Here is a 10,823-nt window from a genome sequence, read left to right on the forward strand (position 1 = left end):
TGTGATCACAGAGGTAGGCTGGTCATATGATTAAGACCCTGGATTAGCACTAAGGAGATCTACATTCAATTCCCATATGTCACAGATTTCCTCTGTGACTAAGTCATTTGATCTCCATGTGCCTCCATTCCTTATCTGTAAAATGGAGACAATAATCCATCCTTTCTCTGACCCTTTTCATCCATCTTGTAAGCTCCTTGTGGTAGGCACTATCTCTTACTATGTATTATTACAACACCTAGCACTTTGGGCCCCAATCTCAGTTGGGGATTTTGGAACTAATGTAATACAAATAAAAATACTAATATGTAAGCAGTACAGTAAGGCATACCCACAAGGACAAGCAAGATTGCATGAGCAATTTAACTGATTTAAGTGCTTAACTATGTAGTTGCAGTGTTCTAGTAATCTAGGGTGTTTTTTTTTGTTTTTAATACAAAAGATAGGGATGGAGATGGGGGCTCCAGGATTTACCTCCACTGCTGGCAAAAATTTAAAAAAAACCAAAAAAACAAAAAAACCCAACCCACAACTGGAAATAGTATATTCCACAATTTGGAACTAAACCGCTACCCCGATATAATGCTGTCCTTGGGAGCCAAAACATCTTACTGCATTATAGGTGAAACCACGTTATATCAAACTTGCTTTGATCCACCAGAGTGCGCAGCCCCTCTCCCCCCCCCCCGAGCACTGCTTTACCGCGTTATATCCAAATTTGTGTTATAACAGGTCGCGTTATATCAGGGTAGAGGTGTATTTGCTTAGCTGCCTCCAAACACTGCCATCCTTGACCAAGTCGTCTCAGCTAACTCTGCAGACCCTTCTCCTCTTCCTTGAAGTTTTCCTAAAGCTCTCTAACTCACCCTGCCCCAGTGTAACTCTACTGGAGTGTCTACAAAGAATGCAAAGGCATTTCCTTCTAATTATATTAGAGATCAGACAGAGTCGAGCTAGATTGGGAGCTATGTCAGGTGTGCTATGCATATTTTGTTCTTGCAGAGCTGCTCTGCTCCTGTAAAATTCCCTAGTAATGGAAAGTAGCTCTGTTCCAGCACAAAGGACTCCACAGGAAATTACCTCAATGCATGGGAGGATCTTATTTTCCTTGAAATCTTGGATTCACAAGGGTAGATTGCAGTTATTCCATAGACTATGAAATTCACTCTACAGATGAATTATTTTGGTACACATATGCAGTGTATTACTGTTTAGGGAAACATCTAGAGTAAGATCTTAGCATAATATATGCTGCACAGGCTCAGCAAATTATTTTAATAGGGCTGTCAAACAATTAAAAAAATTAATCGTGATTAATCGCGAGATTAAAAAATATAGTGATTAATTGCAGTTTTAATGCACTGTTAAACAATAATAGAATGCCATTTATTTAAATCTTGTTGTTGTTGGGGGGAAGTGTGTGTGTGTGGGGCTGTGTTGGGAGGGGTACTCAGGAGCCTGAATGCTTTTTCAATCAGTGTGGGGAGGGATAGCTCAGTGGTTTGAGCATTGGCCTGCTAAACCCAGGGTTGTGAGTTCAATCCTTGAGGGGGCCACTTAGGAATCTGGGGCAAAAATTGGTCCTGCTAGTGAAGGCAGGGGGCTGGACTTGATGACCTTTCAAGGTCCCTTCCAGGTCTAGGAGATTGGTATATCTCCTATTATTATTATTATTATAGTACCTGCTGTGGGCAGCACTCACTCCTGAGACAGCAGCAGACAGGCTTCTGCTGTTCCTCAAACCCAGCTCTGCAATGGGTACACGGGCAGGGGAAAAGGAACACCCTGACATCAGTCCCTGGTGCCCCCGCTCTGTGCAGCTGACAGGAGGCAGGCTCCCACTCCAGAGCAGCTTGGCTAGGGGAGGCTCAACGGAGCAGGAAAGGAGGAGATGGGAGCATAGCGGTGGCAGGAGGGACACCCCTGTTCCGGAGGCATGCAGTAGCGCACCCCTGAGCACAGCGCCATGGTGTGTGATTAACGCTCATTAAAAAATATAACATGTTAATTTGTTTTGAGTTAATCATGTGTGTTAACTGCAATTAATAGATAGCCCTAATTATTATTTTTGGTTACAAATATTTGCACTGTAAAAAAGAAAAGTCGAAGCATGAAGGGGCATTCAAATGTGTTGCATATAAATACCTTGCAACACTGGCTACAATAGTGCCATGTGAACGCCTGTTCTCACTTTCAGGTGACATTGTAAATAAGAAGCGGGCAGCATTAGCTCCCGTAAATGTAAACAAACTTGTTTATCTTGGTGATTGGCTGAACAAGATGTAGAACTGAGTGGACTTGTAGGCTCTAAAGTTTTACATTATTTTATTTCTGAGTGCAGTTATTGTAACAAAAAAATTTACATTTGTAAGTTGCACTTTCACAATAAAGAGATTGCACTACAGTACTTGTATGAGGTGAATTGAAAATTACTATTTCTTTTGTTTATCTTTTTTACAGTGCAAATATTGGTAAGAAAAAATAATATAAAGTGAGCACTGTACACTTTGTATCCTGAGTTGTAACTGAAATCAGTATATTTGAAAATGTGCAAAAACATCCAAAAATATTTATAATAAATTTTAATTGGAATTCTATTATTGTTTAGCAGTGCAATTAAAACTGTGATTAATTGTGACTAATTTTTTAATCTAGTTAATTTATTTTGCATTAATCACTTCAGTTAACTGCAATTAATTGACAGCCCTAATTTTCAAACATTCATAACTTGATCAAATCCACCAAGTTCTTTTGGAACAAGGCTTTTCACTGCTTCTTAGTGAAACCTATTTCCAAATGAAATGCAAATTTTTAAATCTCAGCTGTTTCATCAGGAAACCTGTTTTTAAAAAAGTCATAGGAAAAACTGAAGTGGCAAAATATACTATTTTCCACTTTCCTTGGTCTCAAATGCTGAACAACTTTTGCTCAAACTATATAAAAAAATTCACCTTCAGGCACAGATCCAACCTGTGCATATACCACTCTCTACTAGTTATTTTTGTCTGCATATTTAAAGGACTATAAAAAATACACTAGGAATCTCAGAACGGTAGCTTTGCCAATGGTGATGATTGCTGTATTTTTCTAACTTTACAGTTTGATGGTAATCTTTAGTTACTGCTGGAAATGCAGTAAAGACTTGCTGTCTTTCTTTCAACCTGGATTAAACCATCACTTTCCATTTTAAATAAAAAGTCTCTTTAAATATTATGTTGTCTCAGTCCTTTTGAGAAGAGGATATTAGATACCTTTTTTGCAAACAGCATCAGCTCATAAAATCAAAACAGCGCTGTAATTTTTATTCTATCATGGCCCATGTATCCATCTGGAGCAATTATGAGGATTATGATACTTGCAACATATTTAATTTTGGCGAGTCCTTGATTACGTCCTTTGGCATGAATTCAGTCTCTGCTGAGACTTGGGGCCACGCATTGTGAAAGACACTAAAATTAACTGATTCTGAGTTAGAAACAATAGCTATAATGCAGTCTCACATTTTTAGAGGAGTGCAATTAGCACCAGTATTGATACATTGTCTTGAGGAGGAAGTTGAGTCCAGCTCCCTTTTGCTGTCTCTCATATCTTCTGTATTGTCAACAGGTAGAAAGCCCTTGATCTACAAGCTGCCCACCAAAACTTCCAAACTGGTGGCCTCCCCCGAATGGTCAGACACAGAGATGTGGAACACTGGAACTCTGATCACAGTCATTGTGCATTGGGAGAGCTCAGCATTTCTGGACAAATCACATCACTCATTTAATGGCCTGACTTGAGGAATCCATATATGAAAACTTTGCCTAGTGTCTTTTATTACAGATACTATTTGGTTAGCAATGCAGGCACTACATCTCCTATGGATACTTCTCACGTAATCATACTTACTTGCAGGTAAATGATAATATTATTGTAAAGTATTTTGACAGTATGCATGTTTGTCCAATACACAGTATTAAAAGTGTATATTATTATTTAGCTATTCCATCTGCTCCTCCAACCTTTATATATGGAGAGTCTAATGAGTGTGAATAATATACCTTTATAAAGATATGATATACTTACTCCAGTTGACAATCTAATCATTTGAACATTGCTAAATACAGTATTTTATAATATAATTGTAGACAACTTATTAAATCAAAATCTGGTTTTGATGTATTTGAAACATATCCATCTGTATAGGTGGCTGAAAAGATATTTCTTGCATATTGTTTAGTTTTTCTGTGTCATTCTGGTTTCTTTTGGGTACATTTCCTTTTTAGGTGAAATCTTCTTCAGTTTGCTTACTGACTTTGGTATCTGCCAGCAGTAGGAGTGAAGAGTGGTTTCTTTATTCCTTTTTATTTTTTTTTCCTTTGGGCCAAATCATGAAGTTATTAGTCAGTATTTGTTCAGTTCTCACTCAGGCGAAACTCCCATGGGCTTCAATAGGAGTTTTGCCTATGTAAAGCCCTCAGACTGGGCCCTTTGTTGGCATGCAGTACAAAATTGTCTATGAAAGTTACACCAAAGAGCCTTGTGAAGTTACCAGGAAACTTCATAGTGAATCACTGAAATGATTGAACTCTCTCCTAGCTTTATTCATCAGACCTGGCCTTTCAGCCTTTGGACTATGGATGTTATGCTTGTCTTTTCTATCCATCAGATTTAGCAAGCTCTAAAATAAAGTTTGTATTAATCCACACATAAAAGCAAGTATTTAATTCCCAATATTTACAAACGTGAAGAGTTGTTGTAGCCATCTTGGTCCCAAGATATGAGAGAAACAAGGTAGGTGAGGTAATATCTTTTATTGCACCAATTTCTGTTGGTGAAAGAGACAAGCTTTCCAGCTACACAGAGTTCTTCTACACAGGGACAGACCTGAAAAAGAGCTCTGTATATCTCAAAAGCTCGTCTCTTTCACCAACAGAAGTTGGTCCAATAAAAGATATTACCTCACCCACCTTGTCAACCTGGAAAAGAAACATTTAAGTTTCAGACATTATTTTTTTCCCTTTTGTTAGGCTCAATTTGTCCTCAATTACTGGAAATACAAATAAATGGTAAGTCTATTTCAAACACTGTTATCTCTACAAAATAGTGTATTTCTTGAAGAAAGATCATTTATACAGAGCATTTTACAGACAGGATTCCTGTGGAAAACTAGAAAATTTCTGTAATTTTATGAAAATTGTGTGACTCGGTTTACCCACTTACTCTTGTATTGCTACCTACTTTCACGTGTTTCTTTACCATTTTAACTCACTGTCCCAGATCGCTGTATTCTTGCATTTAACCTTCTTCAATGCAACATCAACCCTGATGACGCTTGGAAAGCCAAACTGAGTTCATAGGAAGTCACAAATAAACACCTTGTGAAAGACCCAATACGGAAGATCCCTGGCTTCGATCTCCCACGAAGCTCATGGGCAACCTTGAGCCACATGTGCACAAACCATGGCACATGAGGATACTTGCCACAAATGGAAAATTAAAGACTCTCCAGGGTGCAGCTGTGGTCACCCAGTACAGACCATGAAACATATAACAACTCAATGGCCGATTCACAAATACAAAGAAGGCATCACAGCAATACACTCTGCTACTCCAGATGCAATTATCTGGCTTTATCATCTGAATGTAAAATTATAATTGTTGCTCTACATTTACATCAGCCATATGAAGAAGAAGAGCTTAAAAATTGCAGGGTGCTGTGCACTGACCCTCCACATTTGGATGAACATCACCCTATGTGAACAGGAAATTAAAATTTTGGATTCAGTCCTGTTTCCATTGATATTTATTGGAGTTTTGCCAGTGGCTTCAACAGAAATAATATTGGGCCCATTGTTTAAAATAATTCATGCAGAATCTTCCTATATACCGTTTTTTTAAATGAAATGTTCTCGTTAATATTAGCAGTTTGTTTATCATAAGTTAGTCTACAATCAAAACTGATCTCACAAGGAGGAAGGGGCAATAAAAGAGCTAGTTAATATTGTTGTTACATCTATTTCCAGAATTTGTTGTTGTTTTTTCCTACATCAATACATAATCCTATAATTAGAAAAAGTGCCAAAGTCTGTCTAGAAAGGTTGAGAAAGAAAACAGTAATTCATTGAGGTCAATGGGAAGCTAGAAACATGTCAATAAGAATTTTTTCTGCATTGTCCTGCATCCAAACAAAAAAAGGTGAAAAAATAGTAAAAGATGGCTCCCAATATAAATACTGGGGTGGGGGGAGAGCTTGTATTAAAAAAAAACAAACAAGCTAAAGGCAGAAAATAAGATTAGATCTGTTACTTAATAACTTCTAAGGGTTGTGGGAAAATAAACTGAAACTAAGGCATTTGCTAATACTTAAACATCCTCAGGAAGACAACACAGCTGAAACAATTTGTACCATCTTTTATTTAACTTATTTATTTATTGTGTATATTTTTTCTTAGCTATAAATATTTAGAATTATTCACCTGCTTCATGTTTTCATCCCCTTTACATTTGGACCTTATGTGCAAAGCCACTTTGCTCATGAGAACTGATGGCCAGTACATGGTCAGATCCTTACTGGATGTATATTGGGATAAAACAGTGGACCCATGCTGATTTACCACCAGCTGAGGATCCAGCCCCAAGTATTTAAATAAGGAATGATAATGAAAAAGATTAGGTGTAATGAGGCATGTTTAAGAACTGCTTTTTATTAATCCAGTGTAAATTGGGATATTTATTTTTTAAGAATGGTATAAAATCTGTAATGTAAATACCAAAAAAGTTATGTTTTCAGGGGAAATCCTGCCCCACCTTCATGGGCACACAGCACCCAAAAGGTGGTAAAACCAACATAGTTCTATGGAATAGGGAAGGGCAGGATGAAAAGGGCCTACATACTGGGGGTCAGCACACCCTCACCAGTACAGCTGTGCTCTGCAAGGCACCATCCACTGCAGCATGGAGTTGCGTAAGAGGGCAGGCCAGGGAAAAGAAAAGGTGGAACCAGGACATGGACAGTGGATCACAGTAATATGATCTACCTAACACGCTGGCTGGCATGGCATGCCAGCTATAGCCCCTGCACAGGTGCTTATTGTTTGTCTAGTGTAGGAGGGGGATATGCTGTTACCACAGAGCAATCCTGCAAGAAGCCCATATATTCAGTCTTTGTATAAGGGAGAGGATATGTCTCCAATATAGAGTTAATTCAAAGATCACTCGCTTGTTTTTTCCATATTGAATATTGGCACCAATTAATAGTATGGATAAGTTAGATATTTAAAACAACCCCCGTATTCTGGTTAAATATATAAAATAATCATATTACTTTATTTCAAACCTAACAAGTAAGTCTGCAGTCAGATTCTGTTTCCTCAGCTGAAGAGAGAAAATGAATTAAGCGGACAGTACCCCTCTAATGGTGATGACATCACTGAAAATGAAATTATTTTCAGTCTCCGCCCTGGTGAGATCCTATTAGTATACGACCAGCATGAAAGAGAGAACTCAACTATTTCTGATCTTTATCCGTTGATGCATTACTATGTCATACTACTGCATTATTTCTTTGTATTTCATTGTAATGTTATGCATAAATGTAACTCTTTAAAAGCTGGCTAGCTGAAGAAAGCACCTTCTGATTTTAAAAGGCAACAAAACACTGAGATGTAAAAATTGGACCAATTTCAGCTTTGGCATAAAGCAAATCCACTAAAGTCAATGGAGTTGCACCTGCTTGCAACAGGGAAGAATATCACCTGCTGGCCAAAATTTACAAAAGTAGCCTCTGATTAGGGGCCTTTCAGCTTTGAGTGCCTCATTTTAGAGATCCAGGGTGCAGTACAGAATCTCATTTTATGTCTTTATGTCTGTAAAGAACCTCCCACACTCTTGGGAGGAAATGGAACTTAACAAAACACATAATGCTAAAATCCATGTCTTGAAGAGTTTACTGTCTGACTCCAGAAAAATACAATACCTGGGCAATAGTTAATGTGCAGAAACATTCTTAATGCAGATACAAGAAGTGTACATGAAATCCCTAGAGGGACTTGAAGGAGGAGCAGGTGTACTTGGAAAGTGGAAGGCTATGTCAAGCATTGGGGTGGCATGAAAGAAGACATGAAACTACGAGAGGTAGAAGGAGACCAAGGGAGTAGTTCAGGAACAAGATGCACAAGGATATGGAGAACAAGAAAAGGTGAAGGATGAAATGGGAACAATAAAGTAGGCGTGGGTGCAGTTCTGCTGAGCCATGACAATGAACTTGAATAAAAAGCAGAAAGGAATGAAGGAGACATAGTCAGCAGAGAGAGGGGGGAGAGCTTAGCAGCTTTATTTTGGAAATGCTAAAGGTGTGATGAGAGAGAAGATACTGCTGTAGTCACAGCAAAGAATGAGTACAGCGTGGACTACAGTTTAGCACAGGTAATTGCTGGAATTCTAGAGATGAAACCTAGGATGTTATATGATTTAAGAGACATGGGTGGTTTCTTCAGCAGGAATAGAGAAGAGGGGAAAGAAGAGCGTTTAGATAGAAGGAGAAAGAGCTACTTTTTGGACATGTGTTTGAAATGTGAGACAAACACGAGGAGATAATGGAAGACAGATGGAAATAAAGGAGATGGGGACACTATCATAGTTCAGGGCAACTGCACCTATATTCCCCGTCTGTGGTCCAGCAAGGGCATGCCCTGTAGGCTGCCAGCTCCCCAGTCATCACTTCTCTTGGGAGGAAACACGTCTCTCTCTCTCGTGACCAGGGTATTTCCAGGCTGCACAGCTCCCCGCCTACACTGTGAATTCCCCAGGAAAGTCAGGCTGCCTAAACAAGCCCCTTTACTTTTCTTCTCAGATATGGCAAACAGTGTAATTGCCTCAGTTGAGCTAGCAAACAGCACTTTCTACACAAGCACATTTATTCTTAAGGTGAAAGCAATAAAGAGAAAAAATATTAAAGCAATAGAAGAACCTATACGCATGCTAATAAACTTACCAGAGATCACCATAGCTCCAACAAGGGCTCTGGCCAGTGAGCAGTCCTTCAAACGCCACCAAGGGGTTTTTCAGTGGTCACTAATTCATAATAGCTGTTAGCTCAGAACAAGCACATAAACTAGATCAAGTCCTTCTAAACCTTCCTCTTGGACAGAAGGTCCTGTCCATGTGTTGGATTAGAAAAAAGGTGCTGAGTCAGGCTTAACTCAGGCTATTTAACCAAAAGTCCTTTTTTATCTTTTGGTTCCTGGACAATCCAGCTTGAATCTGTATATGTGAGCCTCTCTCCAAGGGGTGGTAGCTCTATGGAGGTGTTACATCCTGAGTGAATTTGCCGAATCACCTCCTTCTTAGTTCCTGAAGGGCTGAGGTTCCCCTGCCCCATGGAATAGATGCAATCCCTGTCCCACAGTGTTACATAAACTGAATGTAATTCGTTTTAACTTAATTCAATAAGGTTTGTCCAGGATATTGCAGGAAATTTCCCTATCTGACATAGGCATCATCTGCAAAGATGAGATAGGTGAACGCTTGGGGTCAAATGAGATCATGCAAGGACAACATGTAGAGGGAGACCATGGAAGAGAAGAGTGCTAAGGAGAGAAACCTGGGAGACTCTGACAAAGGATAGAGAAACCCTGAAAAAATGTTGAAGTAATCAATGAGGTAAAAGGAGAATCAGGCCAATATAAAGCCATCAGAATGCCCACAGAGGAACAAATGTGGAGAAAGTAGTGATCATGTGTGTCAAAGACAGCAGATATATCATGCTTAATGAGGGTGCTAGCCTTGGCTTGAAAGAGATCATTAATGATTGGTTTCTCTCCTGCTCATCTCCAATGTGGAATAGCCCATTGCAGAAGTCAACCCTTTATTTAAACACCTGGAAGTACAAGATACCCTCTTGGTCTTTGGCATATTTAAAATGGGGAGAAGTATCCTAAATTGCCCAGCCTTTGCAATATAGACATAAATCAGTGTTAAGAGGGGGGGGCCATGGAGCACCTCTTTGTCCTGAAAAGCTATAAAAAAATTGAGCTGTAGTAATTAAAGAACCATTGCAAAAGACCTATTCAGCACCTGCAGGAGAGGGCCATGCTCGTGCAACATCTACACTCATTCGCCTGAGAGATGGCAGGTCCCTGTCTAAATTCCTTCTCTTCACCTGGCTGCAGGAACACTTGAACTGTGGTGTCCTGTATTCTGGATGAGTAAGCGAATCACTGGACTAAAGGCGGGTGCACTTTGAAGGGCTGTGGAAATCCTGCCCCAAGAGCAGGAGTTTGCCCAGGATTAAGCCCATCAGGAGAACTGGAGAGAGGCTGCACTTAGAGAGGCCCAGGGGATGAAGCAAGATTTGTAGACATTATCTGTTTGAAGGGCGCTGAGGAAACCAAGAGAGAGCTGGAGCCTGAACCCCTACATTCAGTAAAGATGGATTTGAGCCTGGAAGGGATGGAAGAGTTGTTGATTTTGTGAAGACTTAATAAATGAAACCATGGGGATAGGGCAAGAATGATTAAAACATCTGGGCATGTATGAATGGACTGGAGAACCAAGAAGATGAGCTCAGGGGAATGATTTTAGTGCCATGGTATGGAGTGGCACACTCTGGGACTGCACTTGCAACAGTAATTAATTAAACTGGCCAGTCCATCACTATACTAATTTTCTTGTATATTATATCCCCAACCTGTTGTCTGTCTTTGTCTTTTATATCACAAGCTATCTAGTGCAAAGAATGTTTGTACGGTACCTAACATAATCGGGTCCCAATTCTGAATGGGACCTTTGAGTGCTATTATAATTCTTTTTAATAATAGGAAAAGAAACAGAATGAAATTTTA

The sequence above is a fragment of the Mauremys mutica genome, chromosome 1 (assembly GCF_020497125.1).
Source record: "Mauremys mutica isolate MM-2020 ecotype Southern chromosome 1, ASM2049712v1, whole genome shotgun sequence".
Taxonomy (NCBI): Eukaryota; Metazoa; Chordata; order Testudines; family Geoemydidae; genus Mauremys; species Mauremys mutica.